Below are 25,000 nucleotides of genomic sequence, written 5' to 3'. Positions count from 1 at the left end.
CAGCGACGACAGACGACGATGAAAAAGAAGAAGGGGGAAAAGGAAAGGCTAGATAACGAATGATGACAAGTGATTTCTTTATTCTAAAAGAGGGAATGATTAGTCGCATTATGTGACGTGGGACCGCAGGAACAAATCGTCAACGCTTCTCACGAAGGTGAAAGAGAAAAAAAAAAAACGAAACAAGAAAACGTAGAAGCGAGCACCATGCAGAAAAAGATTTCCTCTTTTCAGAAGAGGAAGTAGCAAAGAAAAACAACGCGAATGAACGAAAATAAAAAAAAAACAGCAAAGATGACGACGAGTCTGTCACATTAGAAAGTGGAAATTGAAGATCTTTCTCGTCTTACCCTTTGTGTCGGAGATTCCGGATTGTTGGAAGGTAACTACCCGTAACGGGTCTATCAGAACACTCATCATCATCGTCATCATCGTCATCATCATCACCTATTCCTCTCACTCTCTTTCGTTCCATCTCTCTGAGCTCTTGCTAACACCTCATTTTCCTTTCACATTTGCGTTGCTCTGTTGTTTTAGAGGCAATAAAATAGTGTCGGCTCGGCTTTCAAAAGGGAATCGCTGTTTCACTGGCGAAAATGCCTCTTTTTTTTTTTTTAACTAGTCGTCTATCAGCATTTTTTCTATTATTTTATATAAAAAAATATATATGAAATCTAAATTAGAAGCAGAGAGGAAATACTTTAACCATCATCAATTCTAATTGCACTTGCCCATACATTTCACACTAGCCAAAGTTTCCAAATTATGCACAGCGATATTTCTTATAAACATTTCCCCCTAATCGGTCCTTTAAAGATAATCTCCTAAAATCAGCCCAGACCGAAGAATCCAGATCTCGCTGCAAGTTACTCTTGAAGAGAATGTAAGGTAGACAGAGGCTGAAGTGCAGTGTGGGTATGTTTGTGTTCCAATTTCGCCTCCCTAGGTTTAAGGTCAAACTAAGAATGTGGCAACAGACTGGAGTAATGCAATCATTCTCTCTCTCTCTCTCTCTCTCTCTCTCTCTCTCTCTCTCAGACTTAACTGGGTGATGACACCCGACGGAAGTGAATGTACTACTCATTCATCTCTACATCAGATTTTATTATGTTATATTGTGGCACAATTCAAGGTTATTAACTACACAGTGAGATCATTTGTGCTTCACGCACTGACAGCTGTTACCGGTTTATGTAATTACTCGAGTGTCACCTTTGCACACACGCACACACACACACACACACGCACACACACACACACACACACACACACACACACACACATATATATATATTATATATATATATATATATATATATATCTATATATATATATATATATATATATAAATATAATATATTATTAAATATATTACAGTATTAGTATTAATTTCTTGATGTACAAAGAAGACAACAAACCATGAATATGCGGGAGGAAGAATTAAGCACTGGGAAGATTTAAATTCTAAACCAACGCATTGTCAAAAGTCCATTTCTACGCATAATCATGATTTACATGTACCTATGCCTATATTCACTGATATTCGAGCCAATTACGACTACTTCTATTCCTTGAGAAATCATTCCCGTCATATTAACACGCAAATACAAAGAGACAAGAAGTGCCCATAATTGCGCTTTGTAAATTCCACCCAACAGAGCGTAATCGAGAACTGCTGCCGTCGGTAGCCAAAGTAGCACCTACTCGTTAGACCAGTTCCAACGAAGCCGAATAGAGCAGCTCTAAGTGGGTCCGAGACTTGCTGACACCCGAGAGGAATTATCGGCATGTTGCAAATAACAGCAAGTTCTCACCTTACCACTCTCACTCTCCTACTCTCTTATATAAACCCATATGTCGAGACTCTTCCGGGAGTTTTTTTTTTTTTTCTTATTCCTTTAACTCTAATATTTTTTAGGTGCCAATGAGTATAATTTTTTTTATTTCTCGAAGAGCAAATTATCTTCGATTTAAAGGCAACGACGGCTTGTATTAATAATTTTCTCACGGAAGATATTATCTCCAACATAAAAATTATCGTTTACCTGTTTTCTAGAGAAATAGAAAGCTTAGGTGAAGTGAGTGGATTCCACATTCATTTGGAATGGGTGTGTCTCACAGATATTTCCGTCAGAGAAATATATTTTTTCGGAGAAGACAAGGGAAAAAAATTGTTCAACTTACATCTGAGGCATCTGATATTTCACAATACGGAAACAACGCCGGGGGAGAAGAATTTATGACTGCACAACATATTTTCAGGCGTCTATCTCGGATTTCTTGAAGCAGAACCGCAGATATATTTTTTTGTTCATATTCAGAATACGCTGAATATGAAATAAGCAAAACAAATATGATATACTCTACCTTTGCTAAACAAATAACCCTCGTTCTGCTTGTCAGAATCACACACACAAACACACACACACACACACACACATATATACACACTATCATGGGAGTTAAAGCGTAATGCAAATAAACCTGAGTACGCTGCCACGAAAAAAAGTGAACCGAAGTAAAAAAAAAAAAAAAGTGAATGAGCAAGTTCCTCAGGCTATCAAATTTACGCAAAAGAATGGCCCCACACCACCCTTTTATTTTTCTTTTTTTTACACATTTATTAGATTTGAATCTTTTCGATGTAAATAGAGTATATACGAAAATACAACAAATAACTGAACTTTTGTAATGGCAGTCAGAAATGCTTGGATAACTGAAAGAACATTACGAAAATAGGCAGGAAATTTTTTTTATCTAGCTAAGATTTCAAACTACATTTTACAATAAAGCAATGAAGATATTCTCAGTGACAGAAAGAATGAGTGACTTAACAATTTGTATTGTTTTCCTTACTTTATCGCTTCTGAATCTATCAAAACAATTTGACAGTATTCACTGTTTGCATCATTTTTTTTGCAAGTGACAACATATTCATGAAAAATAAAATCATCAGCAGAGTTGCAACGCAGTTTACAAGATCTCGTGCACGGACTGTGACTCACTTCAGGTGGGCCACACCAGCAAGGAAATGCATGTCAGAATCAATCAGCAAAATTCCGCTTTGAATGACCAAATAAACAACGCTATTTGAATACTTACGACTGAAACAACCCTTAGGTGTTATTGGTCACACGGTCTTATAACAATAAACTGTACTGTTGTATCTAGTAACCTTTTTACAACCTAAAAGACTACTACTACAGTCAGCAAATGAAAATATCAGTAACCTAAACACCCAGGTCTTCATGTTCCTGAATACAGGTTCCGAACCCGATGTTCGAAGAGATTTCAAATAAATTCCTTGGCAAATGCTGCACCGGTGGTAAACCGGTACAACCTGATACTCATCAAAAGCCCAACCTCGCACTTAATGACCTTTTCGGTGCATGCACCTTGATTCAGAGTGCCTGAAAGGATCTTGCACTACTTGTTTTACCGGCCAAAGAATCTGAAATACAAGCACACACCACACACCACACACACAAAACCCACACACTATAATATAGATGTATATATATATATATATATTATATATATTATATATATATATATACGTATATATAATATATGTTAAACAATATGCACAAACCACACACACACCTTATATATGTATAAAAGCTACAAATGTCCTGTGCTATCTAATTCACTCTACCTCAGAATTAATATATTTTCATGTGTTAACCGAGGGGGAATTTTTTTTTAGTTGATAAGAAATTCGTCAGCTAATGGACTCGAACAACGGAAACCAAGAATTCAGGGCGTACAGAGAGAGAGAGAGAGAGAGAGAGGAGAAGAGAGAGACGAGAGAGAGAGAGAGAGAGAGAGGAGAAGAGAGAGATATTCCAGAATTCAAGGACAAGTTTTCGCACACTACAAGACTCGTCTGAATAAGATATCCCATTACGCCAAATTGTATTGAGGAGGAATTCCAAGGTCGTCTCACTCGAGTACTGCTCACCTGTTCTCCTCCAACACATTCGGACTCCCACACAAAGAGACGGAGAAACAAAGGAAGAGGGATAACTAAGTTTATCAGAGGAGTCGACAAGGTGTACCGTAAGATACTACGATGTATCTCAATCTCAGAGAGAGAGAGAGAGAGAGAGAGAGAGTTTATCAGAGGAGTTGACAGTTTTACCTTTAACCATTATACTGATGTATCTGAGAGAGAGAGAGAGAGAGAGAGAGAGACTATCAGAGTTGACAAGGTGTACCGTTATGCCTGAGTCACACATTGGCGATTCAAGACCGCGACCGTCGTACTGGCCGAAAATTTGCTTATTACGACGCCACGACGATGCAGTTGCGTGCCAGGCGCCATCAATCGGCATGATCCGTAACCGCGTCGGAGAGTTTGACGTCGCGACGTCCGCCAAATGATGGCGGATGTGGGTCCTGGATGTGCAAGGCTGCCTAGCACCTACGCAGTCGAGTCACGACAACTGTCAAAAATCGCCACGTCATGCCGGCAGACGCCACGGTGCCGTAATGGCGTTTCCACTGCCGCAACGGCGTCGGCATTTGATTACGGATGACGTAACTAGCAATGTCAACATGCGGTATAAAGTACGACCAACGCCATGCACTTTGCAACCCCATAACATGTGCAGTGAGTCAAAACTGTGTCAACGTGCCGCTGACAGACGAAATCAGGTTAACTGTCAGAACTTCAGATAAAGAATAAAGAAAAATAATACAATTTCTTTTTGTATGTTTTCTATAATATGCTTCTGTAAATTCTTCATTTAAGTGTTCTATAAAGGTATATGCTACTTTAAATTGCATATGTATTTTTTCATAATATTCATACATATACGAGTATAGTGTATAACACACACACACACACACACACACACACATATAATATATATATATATATATTCAAACCTACTTAAATAGCTATTATTTAATTAATTTAAAGTTTGCTTAACAGCTTTTTCTATAATCTATCACTGGATTGTTTTTGAAAACCAAGAATGGACAGAAAAAAAAATATAAAAATGAGTGACAATGAAGAGAAGAAGTTCTTGTGGGATTCAATGAATGAATAAATGAAGACAGACATCAATAATTGAGCATTCCCTTCAGATGTCGAAACCAACGTCTGTCAATGAAGTCTCTCGGTTCCTGTCATTACGAAAAGACTCCATCGCCTGAAACATATCGGCATTTAAGGAGGGGGGTCGTGGGTGCCATGTCATTCCCTATTTTCAAAATAGGGAAAGGCAAAACCCAGAGCCCTTTGGCATGGGGCGAAACCTCCTAACAATCTTAAAACTATCGTTGCACAGGTATATCCTGGGTTATTTTTGGATGATAAGTTTGTAACTTTGAACAATATATATATATACATCTATAACCAAATACATACACATATACATATACCCCGTAAGGGAGTAGAGCCGTCAAAACACCTCGTGCGGTACAATGTAGGCATTACTTAAGGTTCCTCGCAGTGACCCTCCAGCCATAGCTGCAACCCCCTTTCATTCCTTTTATTGTACCTCCACTCATATTGTCTTCCTTCCATCTTACTGTCCACCCTCGCGTAACAACTGATTCATAGTGCAACTGCTTTGAGGTTTTCCTCCTGTTGCCCCTTTCAGACGTTTGTACTGTTCATTTCCGTTTCAGTGCTGAATGGCCTTAGTTGCCCCAGTGCTTGGTATGTATACCAAAAGTCTATAAATTATACATATTTATGCATATGTATATACATATGTATATAATACTGTTCCAAGTTACAAACTAAATATATATATATATATATATATATATATATGTATATATATATATATATGTATATATTTATTTATCTATATATATATATATATATATATATTATATATATATATAAGCGAATACCACAGGAAAATGATAGGCAGAAATCCAAGGGCTTTCGTCTTTACCAAGACAATGTCTTGGTAAAGACGAAAGCGCTCGGATTTCTGCCTATCATTTTCTGTATTCGCTTGTATAGGATATTCTATATATAGATATATATATATAATATATATGTATATATATATAGTTATACATATATATATATATATTATATATATATATATATATATAGTATATACATATATATATATATATATATATATAATGATAGTCATATAGTTCTAATTTAGATATTTAGATATGATTCCCCGTATTAATAAAAACACAAAAACTATAACTTTTCTTTATTAACAACCGATTCTGATTTGTTAATAATTATTTTTGTCATTTGCTCAAAAAAAAAAAAAAACAAGTTCTTCTCAATGCGTAACTGGTTTTTTTCTAAAACATGAGAAAATTCTTCAGTGATACTTAAGAAGCTTTGTAATTTTTTTTTTTTTAATATTTTATTTTTTTACTTTCAAAGACATTATATTCTACTATTCAGAGGACCCCGTGTTACATGGCTAAGTGGAAATTACTATAGTTAGTTGTTCTAACCAAAACAAATTTGAAAAAAATACCATACCATTACAACGGCCAAGCTATCAAAACATCTCAACAACAGTAAAAATAAATGGCAATCATAAAGGCAACGGCAAAAGAAAAAAGGGAACAGCGACAATAAGCTATGATTACGAGACCAAGTAACCATAATAACAGTTACGATGATAATAATATCCAGCATTCCTCTTTACCATCTTGCCCGGTGAAATTACATATCATCATCATCATCATTCATTATTATCACATTCAATACTCAGCTATTAATTAAGGGGTATAGAAAATTAACGAATACGGCAGCGCGTTCAACAGAATGACGCAACTCGCAAACCCACCGTGATTTATCGAGCGACGTGCATCAGAATCTCGGGAAGACTAATAGACCAATAGAGTGGTTAGTTGCTTAAGAGGTTAGCTATCATTAGGTAATAATGATTCTCTGATGCTGGGGTAATCGTTCGGTCCTCCAGAAGAGCGAAAAACTCAAATTTGGGTACCTTTAGTATATGGGAAATGTGTAACTATAGTCATAAGTAAAATGAATAAGTGATTTAAAATTTTTTTAAAAGTTCTTTACAACGACAATTCTCATTTTATACGTAATACACAAATGATGACTACAGTGATTACTTCTGAGGTCGTACGCGCAACCTTCGCTTGCTGTATTCTCTTTATTGCCTTCAAACCTTTCGTATGAGACTTTTTTTTTTTTATGGTGACATCTAAATCAAACACAGCAATTAGTAACAGTAAACCCATCAGTATTGTCTTCTAGGCATGACAGAGAGAGAGAGAGAGAGAGAGAAGAGAGAGAGAGAGAGAGAGAGAGAGAGAAAGTTGTTTTCCTCACATAATATCACGTAACAGTAACAACAACCAAAACCGCAGCAATACTCGACATTTACACAAAATATAAGGCGGCATCTGAACATAAAAATCTCCAAAAAAAGTAAACATCCTCAAGTGAGAAAATTTTACTTAAACCCCACCATCCTCATTCCCCCACCCCCGACTCTCCTCCATCGTCTTCCATTCCTTTCCTCAAGACAGGAAACCAGAGGGAAAAAAAAAAAAGTTTCTATGCTGAGTGGAGCAAAAATGTGTGTCGAAACAAACCCATTCGGATAGCTTAATCGAGCCTGTCTAATGTGAAGGATGATTCCGATTTCCTTTCACATGATATCTCAGACAGTTATGGATGGATTTCACGAAGTTTTGATGAGGTGGGCTATGGGCCAAGGATGATTCGATCAGATTCGGAGATGGCTCCGAAACCGGAAGTGGATCCTGATCCTGGTGTTTTATTTTTGGTGGGTGCCATGTGGATTCCATATTGTTTTTGTTTATTATTATTAAAAACGATCTTATGTTATTTCAATAAATTTTCAAAATACGGACTTAATACGTCATTGATATTTCATATACTTTTAAAAAATATCTCTGAAAATGTGATGTGTTGTACATCACATCAAGAACAAGAAAACAAAGAATGCAAGACAACGTGGAAATGATGTTGTTGCTAATATAAAAGTTGTCACTTTAACGTTCAACGCCTAATTATATAATGACTCATTTTCTATTGTCAACGCAACATAAGATGCTTCTGAAACAATGGTTGCTAATTTCTTCTCTGAATCGATATGAAGGTAATGCTGCTGTTGATGCAGAGGCCGTATAGTTCCATAACGATGGGATCAACTGCTAACAAAGGAAATAAATATTCATTTTCATTCTCAAAGAAGCCATTGATATACATTTTCGGAGCATTAACGCTTTTTTCTTCAATCTCTCTCTCTCTCTCTCTCTCTCTCTCTCTCTCTCTCTCTCTCTCTCTCTCTCTCTCTCTCGGCGAACAGTTAGCAAGTTAGCCTGTCTTTTTCTCTCTTTGTTCTTAACCAAACAGTTATATAGTAAAAACCAAAGATCCAATCATAACTCACGAACATACGCCTTTGCTATCTGTTTTTCTCTGTAGATATAAAGTGATATTACATAACGATCTTTACTCCCTCTCATTCGTCCTCGGATTTTATCGAAAGAGAAGAGAGGCAGAAAACGAGTGAAATATAAATCGAATAAAGTAAAAGTCTTTTTGTGAATAAAAGAACAAACCAACTTCCTTGTTAAGTCCTGCCTCTAGGCAGTTGCAATATCGGTTCGTATTTTACAAAGATAATATAAAAAAACAAACAACAATACCATCTAAATAACTGTATTGATTATGAATGAACAAAGGAAAAAACCTTATTTAATTCGTTTTCTGCATTTTTTACTATCTGCTTCTTGTCTAATGTCGTTTGGAAGCATTAAATTCATTGTTCCAGCTACGGCCTTTGTTCCTATAGAGGCATTTTATTGCCGCTATCATTATTTTACTACTTCAAAACCAGGCTCTTGTCTGAAGCTCAACCGAAAATAATCAAATTTGACGACGCGGAAATGAAACAAATCTTTCAGATATTCTACGAAAACCTTCATCCCTTGCTGACTACAGTGTTGCTACACATGATACGAATGAAAGTAAAAAAAAAACATCGTGTCTTATTTTAAAACGCCACGTTCAGTGCATGAGTTTTCCACCAAATATATCAAGCCCCAATACAAGAGAATTATTAATTTCGCAACTAACGCCCCTGGCTTGCAAAAATACACCTTTATTGAACACTGCATGTGATTGCAGAAACCTGATGCCAGCAATAACGGGCCATAATAATACGCCCGGCAAGTCACCATTAAAAAGTTTATATATATATATATATATATATATATATATATATATATATATATATATATATATATATATATGTGTGTGTGTGTGTGTGTGTGTGTGTGTGTATGTATGTATGTATGTTGTATATATATATATAGATATATAATAATATATATATAATATATTATATATTATATCTATCATTATATATATATATTATATTTCCGACTCACAACGGGATCGAACCCCAGTCTCTCAGATGGAAGGCCAGGGCGCTTAAATAATTGATCCACCTCGTTTTTCATTTGAGATACCGGGAGGTTCGGAATTCCGATGGCAGTAAGAAATTCATTAGTTCTAATATATATACATATATATATATATATATATATATCTATATATATATATATACATACTACATACAAACACACATATATATACGTATATAAATGTCTGTTTGTGTGTATATTTTTAGATGCAGCTTTTCGCAGACTCGATAAACTGGTAAATTTCACAAATTTATCATTCAGAATTCAGTTTACACTTCCAGAACTAGTGAAGAATCCACAATAAAATTTATAATTCGCATATATTGTTTCAACGTACTGCCTATAAATCGTAACCTATTGTAAAATATTGTTTTCTTCCAGCATTCCACACCTTAGCAAAATCCAAAGTCATTACTTCCTGGTAACGAGGAAACATTGTTTCAGAATGTCAGTGGTTCTTCTGTGACCCTTGACTGTCTTAACTGCACACCACTCTCTAATTTGTGAACATCTTAATGTACAGCTCTTCTGCAAAGAATACGGTGTTTGTCTCATTCAGACTCTACCTTGGTCTTATCTGCGGAACGTGCAGCAGGATTGGAAAGCTATAACAAGAAACTGAGAAGTATTATACTGATTTAGATCGAATTTAGTTATTAGATGAAAAAACAAAAAATCAAGCAGTGTTATTACTCCTTTCTTTGCATCTTCTCTCTCTCTCTCTCTCTCTCTCTCTCTCTCTCTCTCTCTCTCTCTCTCTCTCTCTCTCTCTCTCTCTCTCAGTAAGGCAATGCCCCACAAGAAATGTCAAGTAACTGTGTGGACGTGTGGTTTTAAATCATGAAAATATAGCAGCGTACAGCATTTGCTATTCAAATTACATATGGACTTCTGGTCGTCCTTGGATAAAAACAATGAACTTTGGAAAGGCCATGTATACATTATCATATGCTTAAAAAATCACAGTATACGCACGTGACTTTATTAAATAATGTCTGAGTAAAGACGAAAGCCCTTGAATTTCTGACTTACATTATCATATAAATGAGAAATTTTCCTTTTATTTATACGGACAGTTTCTTTCATGGTACCATACAGTTCAGTTGCCATGAAAATAAATAATATCTGATGGATTCTTGAAAATACAAATCTCGTGCAGAATTAAGTACCTACCCAGTAAACAGGAGAAATATGAACGAAAAATAAAAATATTTCGCCTATTTACAGTTTCGGAACATCCAGCTCTTCTGTCAGTATATGTAGAAATCTATTTTAAATTTTACTCCTCAGATACGTGATTTTGATCGTGAAATCGCGAGTTCGTCACTGAAATATAAAACATTACATACGTTTTTTTTACGAAACGTTCCTCTGCTGGAATGCAATGGGAAAGCACAACTCAGTGCAATACCGAATAAAAAAAACCTTAAGGTAAATGTAGCGTGTGCCCGAGATTTCATCAGATACTCAAATGCAAGAGAAGATTCCACCCAGACAGACGAGCGCCGAGATCTATTTCATCCACACGACACTCGGAGTCGTGCTTTCCATGAAACTGACCAAAGAAGAACAAGCCAGTTACATAACGTTCTCTGTTCGTGTTCTTGGGTTTCGTGGGACGCGGCGAAATAATTCCCTTAGCCAGGCAAGGGTGAGGACCTGCTTTGTTTTTTCTGACGAAGACACCGCCACAACTCACTTCATTCCGACCGCTAATCCCTGGCGTTTATCTTTTATTGCCCGAAACAAAAGACAGACGATTATGACGGCAACGCCAACAGCTACACGCTTTCTTTTTTCATCCTCTGGCTTTCTTTCTCTGTCAATCCGTCTTTTTCTAACAGCGAAAGAAACGGGGCATAATGACAAACACAAGTTTTGCCTTCTTGCCCAAGACATCGTGGAAATGAAAGTAAAAATCGCCGAAGTGTCTGTGTGTGTTCTTCCTCCCAAGGTTTAAAAAAAATACATTTCACGAACGAAACGCGTAACCTAACTACAGAGTTAGCACTGATCCGTGGCCTTGTTTCGTAACTAACCACAATCATCATATGTGGACCAGTACGTTGGTTTCTCGAACAAGTTAAAAGGAATGAGAAGCTACGGTTCGGGCACGAGGTAGGGCCAGGTTTCACCCGCGCGAGCGCAAACATACGCAACACACAAACACACAATACCTTTCGTGTAGCTCGGCTCGTAAAATGAACGGAGCCTTGTTTTTTCCCGTGTTGCTCTTTTCCGCATTCTGAGGAGAAAGGATGATAGACAGAAAAATGGGGATGAGTAGGAAGGAGGTCTGGAGGTTGGGGGTCTAGAAGGGGGATGGAGGGGGAACTGTCAGAGGAAGGCGAGTTAAAGGGTAGAGAGAGAGAGAGAGAGAGCCAAAAAGGGCGTTTATCCACGGCAGCGGCATAATTACAGATCACGTGACTTTCTCCCTCATAATTACCCACCCCTTCCACAATCACTAAAAACCTCCGTCATTTGGAGATGGTGCCGGGCCTGGCACCGACACACTGCCTAAGTATAGTTTTGCTAAAAGGGATTTTCGGCTTTTGTGGGCATGAGGCAGAAAACGAAAGTACAGAGGAAAGTACACGTCATTTATGCTACGCAGTTTCAACAAATACAAGCTATGATTTTCGCCGCATTTACCTCGCTAGATTGGGTTTATGTTCTTTTCCTAATTCCTTACTGTTTTTGCTATGATAATATACCTCCTTGTAGAAGGCATGAGAAAATAAGGAAATGCAAAGATACGCCCGCAAATAAATAAAACATATACATACCAAAGAACAATATAAATCATCCTGAGCAAATGCTTGTTATGATGCGTGGCGCTTCGACGTTACATTACAGATCTCTGAGAATTATGAGGACCTCCTTCTCCTTCTGTTTGTGGATTCACCTGAATCATCGGAGGGTTTTCGCGAAATGGACAAGGGATCCTCTGAGACCAGAAACCCGAGACCACAATGAGAGACTTGTCTGAATGACGGGACCTGAACAGCTGCTGATAATCACTGACTCAGCCAGGGAACTTATTATGATCAGCAAAAGGGAACGAAACACAAAGGCACAATGATCTGTTGAAAACTGAGAGCTGTTCATTAGCTCTTAGGTTACCTTGTAAGATTTCGTCTGCTTATCAAAGTTGATGTTGTTAGATGAAGCTAGCCTTATGATGCCTGCAAAGGGTGTTGCTCTTATGAGTAAGCTGTAAAGCCGTGACCCTGTTATCAATATTTTGGAATCAACATGAATGACAAACCTGTCTCCTGGAATTCAGTCTTGTACAAACATAACAGTGACCCCTCGAAACATAAAATGGAAATTTTTAAAATTCTATATTCAGATACACTAGCCAGTCTTGAACGAACTTTTAAACTTAAAAAAAAAATAGCGATGAAAAATAGTACGGAGATAATAAACAGAAAAGAAAGCCATGAATAGTGATAACATATATCTTCCTGACTCTGTTAGAAAAAAAAGAACTTGGTCCTATTACTATGAAATTACAAGAGGCTGAAAAAATTTATACGTCGAGTTGTGACACCGGTTTACAGAGCCATTTGTTCTCAAGGCCACAGGTAGAATCAATAGGTGTCTCGGTGTCTATTGCAATTATAGTATATATTGTCGTGTCATTTTCTTCATTATATGTAAAGAGCAGACATTTTGACAAATTATTCATTGTATGTAAAATCTGCCAAATGTCCACTGGTACATAAATAATCTCTAAAAAAAGCAACATCTCTCTCTCTCTCTCTCTCTCTCTCTCTCTCTCCTACCTGATTTCCTCTATTTAGACACCTTCAGAGTTCTGAGAATGTCTCGATAAACGAGACCAATCAGAAACTATATAATTGAGTTTTAATTTTACCATCTAGTGTTTTGCATATTATATAACATTGCCTCTAATTGCTATATCTCCGTAATATAAATTCTAAATGACAAGTTACGTATCACGAACTCACAAAAAAGTTAAACTTGAGATTACATTGGATTCAGATGGCCGACATCCTTTCCTCGTTTCACAGCAATTATCTATAATCTAACGATTAAAGGAAAGCTTTGATATCAAAATCGGCAATTCGTTTAATATGGGCCATTTTTAGTGAATAAGATTTTATAACAAGATTTTTAGCAGTATACTGCCTCTCACTGGACAAAAGTCAGGACGTTATATAAATACACCCTCCACTTTATGCACCTAAAAAAAAAAAAAAAAAAAAAAAAAAACCAAAAAAAAAAATCTAACGTGGACTGTTCTTTCTGAGACTCCTTTTTTCGCACATCTATAAAACGAGAACATTATCCTACCAATTAAAACAAAATATGATTAATTTTTATCGAAAGCCAGATAAATTATATAAGATTAAAGAGATCAAAATGGGGAACGGCATATCAAAGGGGAATATTTACTCGAGTGCAATCTATAATTATGTGGATCATCTGCCAACTGATTAATTACTGCAACTGAAAGGGTACACGATTTCAATGACGATCTTCAACCCTACTGTTCTCTTTCTCAGTTCTCTTTCTTGCTTCGAAAATGAACCGACATTTCACAGAGGAGTTCGCTTCTTATTTTATATAATTACAATAATATTTGTAGTTTTTCACAGACTTGAAAACATTGCTCTCCAAGACTTTGATGGTGTCTCAATGATGAAATGATTCTCCCCAAAAGTTCAAGACTAACTGAACGTACCCAGCCATGATCCAGTTTTTGAAATGGTGCACCTCTTTCCGCGTTATACTAAAGACCTCGTTATACTAAAGACCTCCCTCCGCGTCACGACATCGGATTAGAATACTGGCGCGTTCAGATCGAGATCACTGAAACAGGAAGTAGCCTGATTCCGAGTCCGGAAACAGGAGGAAAGTTCGTCACTGGTCAGCGATGATCTCAGTTCCTGACGACGGATTTATTGGTGAGAAGGAACCAATGGCAGTTTCTGATGAACGACCTCTGGCGACTGAGGCGTAATGGACTGGTAGTTCATGATGATTGATGCTTTGGCGGATGACCGAGAAGTAAGACCAATCTCAGATAACTGATTTCTCGGTGACTGAGAACTAAAGCATATAATATATATATATATATATATACGTTAATATATATATATATTATTATCATATATTATATTAATATATATTATATATTATCTTATGTATGTATGTTGTTGTTTGTGGGTGTGTGTGTTTACAGGGATTTCACGAAATCCCATCCCTAGGGCATATGTGAAATAAGCAACTCGCTTAGGAAACATTCGATCCCAAGGGTAGTACTAAACACGGCGAAACAGTGATTCATCTACACTATTTCGCCGTTTTGGTACTCGTCCTTTGGGGGGTCAATGTCTCCGTGTTTAGTACTAGCCCCTGGGGGATCAAATGCACATACGGACATTTGATCCCACAAGCTAGTACTAAACACGGCGAAATAGTGGTAGATGAATCACTGTTCCAGTGTCTTTAGTACTAGCCCTCGGATTCAAACGTTCTTAAGCGAATTGGTCATTTCACATATTCCATAGGGATTTCGTGAAATCTCTGATTTCACATATTCCCTGTAACACACACACACACGCATATATATATATATATAAATATTATATATATATTATAATAAAGTCACGTAATGAATTACCTCCAATACCACACATAACGAACATCTCCCACGTGGCATCACTCTTGGCTCAATGAAAAGTCTTCTGTTCTCTAAATCCAATTCAACCAAATGCAGCTTTTCCCTTTACTTTCAAACTTCTCATACAGCTGTTTTTATAAAGAACACCTGTTTCACACACCCATTTTCCCTTGTCTATATGTTTATACTGTTTTTTTCTTTTCCTTTTTTTTATCTTTTATTTTATCTTATTTGCTTCCTCGATCGAAGCTTCTTTTACGGGGCACTATATGTATACATATATCTGTGTTGAGAAACGTAATTCTTCATTTGAATAAAGAGGAAAGTGACAAATGGGATGGTAAGATGTTCGAAGACTTTCCTTATGGTGAATCTTCGATCAAGGAAACCAAATAAAACAACAATTAAGCACACATTATATATATATATATGTATATAATATATATATATATTATATACTATAGCTATATATATATCTTATATATATTATATATACTTGAAGGATGTACTCGGCAAAGCATCCTCTCCTTTAATAAGTCTATTTCAATGCCTTTCCCTAGGACTACTCCCTTCATGATGTACTCTTTGAGCCTATTTCCGGCCTTGTGTGTGTATGTTATATATATATATATATATATATATATATATACTGTATAGATATATATATAATATATATATATATATATATATATATATATATATATATTATATATATATATATATACACAATTAGCGTGGTATAGTTTATTTTATCATTACATCAAATTAGCGTACAGCCACTAACATCTCTTAGGCATTTACTAATTTTGAACTGGCAATGCTATTCTGTTGGTTGATTCAACGATAATACTGTAACACAACTATTATCAGCAATAATTATGAATATTGTAACAACTTCATTTTATAAAGATCAAGTCTATTTTTCCATTTTCCAAATAATAAAAAAAAAAAGTGAAAAGCCACTGACAATCGTATTACGGATAAAAAAAAAAACTTTCGAAAATACAGTTATGTTATTCTACGGTAATGAAAGGTAACAGCTGTCTGACCAATTTAAAAATTATTTATTTTTGAGCAAAATTAAAAAAAAAAAATTACCACGTCGATGATACCCTACCCGCATGAAGACACCGGCAAGAATAAAAATAAATCAAGCAGAGATGACTTTAACCATTAAGGACGAAACCTGAGTTTTGTAATTGAGCAAACAAATATATTAAGCAAAATGATAAAATATTAAGAAAATAAATACAATTCCCCTTTCTACTCACCCTTGAAAGAGTGAAGCGAAAGAGATCAATATGGAATACGAGATAAAAATCTGAAGAAACCTGACTGGATGAGCAGAATCTATAAGATATCTATATATATAATATATATATATATATATATATATATATATATATAATACATACATACATGACATGTGTATGTATATTATATACTTATTGTGTAAGTAATTATATACGTTCCTTCTCTTATGTTAGCTCTGTACATTTAGTTTGATTTTTTTCATAATTTTAAGTCTCTCTCTCTCTCTCTCTCTCTGTAATATATATATATATATATATCTATATATATATATATATATATATATATATTATATATATATATATATATATATATTTGCATAGATGAAGTGATAGTGCTGGAACGAAATGTCAGTGGTCAATAGTGTTAGACAGGAATATAGAGAGGTCGATCTTACGAAAATTTTCTGAACCGGTTCATCCATGATCCGCTTGTTAAAGTAAACGTTAGGTTTCGGGGTAAACGAGGTAACAATGACACACGCGACACATGAATAAATAAACAAATATATATATATATATATATATATATATATATATATATATATATATATATCTATATATATGCGAGCGTGTGTTGATTACTAAAAGGTTAATTAACTGGGCCAAATTACGTATTACAGTGAAGGTAATGCGGGAAGCAGGAAAATGATTGGCCAACGCTGGAGCCAATCAGAGCGCGGGATACAGTTAAATGAAATGTAATGTCAACGGAGACGCGTACAACCGTTTCCCTCCAACGCGTGACATCATAATGAACAGGTAGCGGTGATGAAACTGTTCGCAATCTAGTAATGGGAAGATGATAACCTATAATCAACGACAACTCCACAGAGCATCAACGGGGATTTATGAAGAGCCCAATGATAAGAGAGAGATGATAACAAAGAATGGTTTACAAAAATGAAAATAAAAAAGGGAGCTTAATTGATTGAATGAAATTTATTCGATACATTTCAACTAAATGTAATAAATTGCTCTTATCTGGGTCACTGAATTTCTGACAGGAAGATAATAGAACTGATAGACACGTTTGGTTTCACCTCAATGAGAAATTTTCATATCGTGCATTTCAGCCCTTACTCATCGAACAGATCTTGCGAAAACGAGCAAGTAGTACATAGGAAGAGAAAATGCGGGAATATAGCAAAAACGGAGGCAATTTACAAAACAAAGAAGGTTGAGGAACACAGTAATTATGATGATAACGACATCGGCCTTTATAGTCCTGGTGACCTATCACCTGCGGAATAGAGGGAAGGAAAGAAAAGAAAGTCCAAGTTGCGTGGGTGCGGGGTAGGCAGCAACTCCAGGTTACCTAGGAGCGGCTTGGAAGTTTGTCTGTCTGTCTGTCTCTCTCCCAATCCTCTACTCCAGCCACTCTATTCGACCAGGCCCGTCCCTTCAAGCTTCCGGGAGCGTTAAGGTAATATGTCATATATAATAATTATGGTTGAGTAATTGGGTACAAGTGGTAAAGAAATCAGACCTGAGGTTTATCTGCACCTAGCCATTACGAAATAGGGGGTTCATTTATTAGACAAACAACCGCTTTCACCTTAAATGGTTCTGCCGTAACAGAGGTTTCCCGTAGACGCTCGTTAAACCTAACGGGGGATTCGTCGATTCCGCCTTCATGAGGGGTTATCAGGTGTACAAGTACTTGTGTGAGAGCTTGCCTGGGAGAGATGTTCTGTGTTTAAACACACATACACACACAAAACCCAACTGCGGAATGTACACACACACACTATATACATATATAATATATATATATATATATATATATATATATATATATATATAAGAAGCCCACAAAAACGCCAAAATATGGAAAGTAAGTACTATATTTCAGAGACTTGCTGTCTCCTCTTAACCTACCTGAAGAGAGAGACAGCAGTCTCTGGAATATAGTACTTACTTTCCATATTTTTTGGCTCTTTTATGGGACTCTTTTTATTGGATGGAATTCTGTTGTAACAGAACATTTTTACCAGTCATATTATATATATATATATATATATATATATATATATATATATTATATATCTATAATATATATTTTACCAGGTTATCTGTGTTGTCAATTTTGAAAACAACCTCATAATTTATCGACTATCTCGCAACTATTTGGATACATGCTTATCGCTACAAACATGTCCCTGAGCTGGAGATAAACGAAAGAAAACTGATCTCCCGAAGCAGGATTCGAACCCAACCACGAACGGGTCAGCGGTGAAGCACCAACATAAAATGGTAAGATCACCAATAATAAGTCTCACTCAACTCAAGCACACAGCTATCTGGTTGTTTCACGAAAAGAACGTCAAGAGTTTGTCTTTATTTACTTTGGTTCTTGTATGAATCTACCCTGATCAAAGCTGGATTGATAACCATAAAATCACCAGCACTGTAGATTTTTTTCCCTACTAAAAAATAGCTTTCTGAAACTGAGTGTTTCACCTCATGTTTTAGATCTGACTCGGAGAAAATAGATTTTTTTTTCCGTCAACACTCAAAATAAAAATAATGCTGTTTAATTCGTTTATTACATCTTTGTTCTATTTTAGCATAGTGTGCTAAAGTCGAAGAAAATTCCTTTAGGTCGTTTAGAAATGTTTATGAAATTCCACCTCTCAATCAGATTCAGTGATTACCCATCCAACTGACTAATGATGGGAAATTTATTATTACTATCAAGCTTTTGAAACTGACTAAAAACTGACATAAGAACAGTAAAGATGCTTTACTGACATTTAATGCTGCATGTATTGGATGCAGAAAGGAAACCTGCATTCAATGAATTATGTTGCATATTTTGGCATCAAGTGTTCATAAATTCATACATACATGCATCGTCCTCCCTCTCTCTCTCTCTCTCTCTCTCACACACAAGCACGCGCCACCTGCGCCCCCATATATATATATATATATATATATATATATATATATATATATATATATATATATATATATGTGTGTGTGTGTGTGTGTGTGTGTGTGTGTGTGTGTATGTATCTAGTATATATATTGCAGGCGTTTACATCTAATTTATTTTTGTCTATATTACGCAAATTCGTAAAAAAATTCTATAACATTCTACCCACTGTACTGGAAGTCATGCAACACATATAATCGTCCTCGGTATAAAGGTAAGCAATGAAGACACTGGGCAACATCCAAAATGTCGAGTGCTTTCCTTTCCGGCTGCGTTCAAAGGAAGGACACAGACAAGAAACCATTATATTGAGCAGCACGACTTGTGTGTCCTGGAGCAACTCCTAAGGCGAGGCAAATCCCCGTCCCCGCTGCTGTGTACGTTCTTGGACCCAGTCCATCGAACCTGCGTACATCCTTAGACCTTGCACACGTCAGTCTATTGCGTCTTCTGGCCCTAGGGTAGGACGCGGCTTTGCCCAGACGTCCGTCCGTTCAGAGAATCCGGAGTATTTCAACAGCTCACTTACTCGCTCAGCTGGAGAGTTTGTACCACTACCACGTCAAGTCAGGCAACAGCGCTCATTGCTAAAGCTGCTGGGGAGGCGGTCGGTCGCGTTCGTTCTCTTGCTCTTGTTGCGGTGGTGTTCTCTTGGCATCGTCACTTGTTGGTATATCGCGTTCCTTCGGGTATATCGGTGAAGTGATTCCAATTTAATATACTTACGTATCCGTTGCTTCTACTGTATTCTTGACTTGTTGAACTATAATAAGGGCAACGGTGACATTTACACCGTAAATAATACGACTATACAGTGAAAGTGTTTTTAGCCTTTGAAAACAAGAGAAAACGTATTTTGGTAGTTCCTTCAGTCAGTTGCTACTACGACCTCAGGAGGTTTACCAGTGACGGTCATGACAGAAAACTGATTGATAAAAGTCTTCTCCAAACATCTGCATCCACTAATCCACTTTGATGTTTAAAGCAAAGATGGACGAAGCTGGAAAATACGACACGGTTCGGTTAATGGAATGTGAATTGGACGGCGTGCATCACGTGGTTTACAAATGTCCTCCCATCGTTCGCCACATTACAGGTGTCGCAGGTAAAAGACATAGTTGAGTTCTATTAGAGCAGGTTTATACATTCAATACATTTAGCTTTATCTTCTGATCCTTCTAATGAACACCATACTCTTTGGAAGTTTGAATTTCAAGTCTGTGGCGCCTGTGGGCTTGTTCCATGTGAACAGAGTTTATCTTCTGAATAATAATAATAATAATAACAATAATAATAATGCCGATAATGTGCTGCTGTTGAGAACATGCAACCAATACAACCACGAGACTTTGCACATAGTAACACGTTACTTTCCAACAACACAAACAGAAATCTGTACTCATTTTCATGATTAATGATGATACACCAAAAGGAAACTTTCATGAATACGTAGTACGATTGCGAAATACATGCTAAATCACGCATAAATACAATTAAGTGTTATCTCTATCTCATGATTTATAATAATATGTGATATATATATATATATGTATAATGTACATAAATATATATGTAAAAAATATATATATATGTATATATATATATATATATATATATATATATATATATATCATATATATTACATAAGATATATATCATATATATAAGCCACAACTCGTGTATGTTTCGGAATCAAACGATGGAAATGAAACTAATGCCTTTAAATAAAGAAAAAACTGTCAATGGGTAGCAACGAGAAGAATGTGTGGATGGAATATGAAAGGAAATGCAGTCATGTCAGCACGTTTCTACAGAAAAGCCTCGTGAAAGTTATTGGCAACTGTGTAAATGTTTCTAAATCAATGCAAGCAAATGACAGGTCCTCCATATTTGAAGTTATAGCTCAAACTATTCATCACACTTAATTCTAGCGCAATGTTTTAAAACTTCCTTTAAAATGACAAGAATACTTCCTTTCTTCCCTCTAACAATAATCATCAGACAACAAAATTGAAGGTGTCATAATTTTTAAGAGTCAACAAGTTTTAACGCTGCCCCTATTATCAACCAGCACCATCCTCCTTGACTCAAGGAACGTTTCCATGTTTGACACTCCCCTTTAAGCCAAGCGGAAATGGGGAATTCCAGAGCCAATCCGTCATCCCTTTACTAAATATCCATTCTCTGTCCTACTTAATGTTGCCACAGTCTTGTAATCTGTTCAGCAGGAGAGGTAATTCATCTGACTTTTGAGTTCATTTTTTTAAAGTTAATTATATCTTAGTTTAACCAGACCACTGAGCTGATGAACAGCTCTCCTAGAACTGCCCCGAAGGCTTAGATATTTTTTACGTGGCTAGGAACCAATTGGTTACCTAGCAACGGGACCTACAGCTTATTGTGGGATCCGAGCCACATTCTATGGGGAAATTAATTTCTAATCACCAGAAACAAACTCTTCTGATTCAACGTTGGCAGAGCCCGGAGTCGAGCTCGCAACTACCTCATTTAAAAAAAAAATGCAATATGTTGTAGGAATATGAAGCGAAAAGCGAGCCAAGTCTTACTGGCGGCAAGAGCGAACAGTCATAAACACCGTACGAAAAGAATTCAAAGCAGGATATGACGAGAGAGAGAGAGAGAGAGAGAGAGAGAGAGAGAGAGAGAGAGAGGCGGCTCTACAGCTATGCTAAGATAACTCCAAGCAAGGAGTAGAAGCGAATGCATTTGAGACGCACAGTCGTAATTTCTAAATCCCGTAATTCCAGATCTCAGGATGCTGGGTCTAAGGTTTCTGGCTGTTAATTTGGAACTTTGATTAATTGTTTTATGACCGTGATTTTTAACTTTCTTTCATCGAGCTCGTCAGTTGTGAATCCAGACATTTATTTAGTTCTGAGACCGTCAATACAGCATCTAGATTCTTGATTCTTAGATTCAGACGACCGATTCTTACTTTAAAACCCTTGAACTGATTCTGCATCTACTGCTCCTGAAAGAGTTTTGCTTCGAACCCCCCCCCTCCCCCCCGCACCCCCCCCGCACCCCCATCCCCGGCCCCTCGGTAACCTTTGAAAAATGGCTGAAGCACCCGCATTCTTTCGGAAGAAACTTTATTCGCGGACAGAACACACAAAATTGACCCTTTGCAGAGCGATCCTGGAAGTGGTGAGATTCCATTCTTTCTAAAATATAACGCTGCAATTACTTGCACGAAATGGCAAATATTTCCTGTCTGTTGCTGTAGAATGAGCTAAGATGACGAACGATTTGTATTTTTCCCATGCGTTGCCCTTCTACTTTTCTTAAACAAGAAAAATAGAGGAAATGGTTCAAAATAATGGTTTCCCCCCCCCCCACCCCCCCCCCTCAATCTCTCTCTCTCTCTCTCTCTCTCTCGTCTCGTCTCTCTCTCTCTCTCTCATATATCATTATATATACTATATATATATATTTATATATATATTATATATCGGGTTATTCCTCAATAATATATTTTAAGCACACATTACCACGTGGCCGAGGCGAATATATATACTATATACATACACACCAAATATATATATATATATATATATATATATATATATAGTATATATATATTATATAATATATATACATATATATATATATATATATATATATTGTATATATATTTGGTGTGTATGTATAGTATATATATTCGCCTCGGCCACGTGGTAATGTGTGCTTAAAATGAATTATTGAGGAATAACCGGCTATCACGATATCTCTGTGTCAGGCTCTCATACCTTTGAAATTAATCTCAATTATCCATCCTTTTATATCTGAATAAAAGTGTCACTTTGCTGCTAAGAAAGCGTTATACTATAAGACTTATTAATTCAAAAGCTGAAACAGAAAGTGTAGATGCGAGCAAATGTTATGTATGTTCAAAGTAAAGGTTGACTTTTTGAGAATGAGAAAACCGACACTTTCGCAATATATAAATAATGTTACGATAAAAATCTAAGGAAAACTCAATTTAACCAATTGATTAAAATAATGTTGCGATTTCTATAAATTAAAATTTCTGTAAACTAAAAAAAAAATTGTGACTTTTAAAAACATTTTGAGTTATTAACCAAAGTATGTCTTGAACTCACTTTCTCTAAGGCACAAGGCTCACAAAATCCACTGTCTACCTAACCTAAAACGGGTATCACAGACTTAGGAAAGTTTCGCAGAAAAGGCGATAAACCATTGGCATATTCATGTCAGGAGACCCCGCGAGGCAAAATCATGATGGCCTGTTATTCCTGAATAATATATTCCAAGCACACGTTACCCCGTGGCCGAGGCGAATTGCCATAATTCTCTTATTTCCCTTGAATGGTTTCCAGCGCAATAACACTTACTACTTTCAGTGAAAGAGGTTCAATGCACCGTGGAGCCTTTTAAGATGGAAATCAGAACGTAACTGGCAACTGTATAACGTAGCTAGAAATGTGGACACAGTTTCTTGATGTCAATGGGTTTGAAAGTACATCTCTAATGGCTCTATATCTATATATAATATATATATATAATCTTATATATATAGATATATATATAAATATATCATATAATATGTGTGTGTGTGTGTGTGTGTGTGTGTGTGTATATATATATATTTATATTAATAATATATAAGTATATATGTGTGTGTTTGTGTGTGTATATATATATATATATTATATATATATATATATTATAATGTGTGTGTGTGTGTGGGTTGTGTGTGTTATATATATATATATATATATTATGGATATATATATATATATATGATATGTACTAATACATCCCGTTAAAGCTTCTGCATGGTCGAATGTGTGTGTGTGTATTTATGATATCGACTGGATGATTGATTTGGTGAAATAAGTGTCTCAAAACAGTTATAACCAAATGGGGATGTTTATGTAAACACAAAGATCTGAAATGAACATTAAGCGCCTCGCAGTTTCCTTTCTTTTTCCCGTTACAAAGTTAATGATATCATTGCTTAGATAACCATGACCTGTCGGGTCACGCAACATAAAGAAAGAGCAGAAATGACAGTAGGTAAGAGCCGGGTCTTCGGTGACAGTAATGGCTGGCAACAGGAGGAAGTGACGGGTCATTTGTACAATCGCTGGGTAATCAAGGAGTCTCTTGTAGTACTGGAGTAGGACTCTGTTCCTCTCTGTGCTTCCGGCATTACCTTCCTTTTAGTTGCCTTTTCTCTGAGTGTGCGTGCGTGTGTGCTGGAAGGCATTTTCATGGTCTCGCTCTCTCTCTCTCTCTCTCTCTCTCTCTCTCTCTCTCTCTCTCCCCTCATCTTCTCTCGTCTTTGATGCATCGCACCGAAAACTTACCTCATATCATAACAGTTCTCTCTCTCTCTCTCTTTCTCCTGTGAAGCCAATCAATTATCAGGCTGAATTTTCATGCTCTCTCTCTCTTCTCTCTCTCTCTCTCGCTCTCTGATGCAGCGCATGGAAAACGCACTTTATATTATGATAAATCGCTCTCGTCCCTCTCGTCTCTCTCACTCTCTCTCTCTCTCTCTCTCTCTCTCTCTCTCTCGTCTTTGCTGAAGCGAATGGAAAACGCATTCATATCACACGAGCAAGTTATACATAAATGTTCTTCAAATCCATTCATGATCCAGAATAAAATATGAGTAAT

At 36.4% G+C, this 25,000-nt stretch overlaps 1 protein-coding gene and 1 pseudogene across 1 annotated transcript in view; one reads left to right on the top strand and one right to left on the bottom strand.

The window, feature by feature from the left end:
• Nucleotides 1-25,000, bottom strand: part of LOC135224863 (uncharacterized) — a 275,908-nt gene that overhangs the window by 185,468 nt on the left and 65,440 nt on the right.
• Nucleotides 19,828-25,000, top strand: part of LOC135224623 (uncharacterized) — a 38,567-nt pseudogene continuing 33,394 nt past the window's right edge.

This window comes from Macrobrachium nipponense, chromosome 12 (assembly GCF_015104395.2).
Source record: "Macrobrachium nipponense isolate FS-2020 chromosome 12, ASM1510439v2, whole genome shotgun sequence".
Classification (NCBI taxonomy): Eukaryota; Metazoa; Arthropoda; class Malacostraca; order Decapoda; family Palaemonidae; genus Macrobrachium; species Macrobrachium nipponense.
This window is presented reverse-complemented; position numbering and strand designations above follow the sequence as displayed.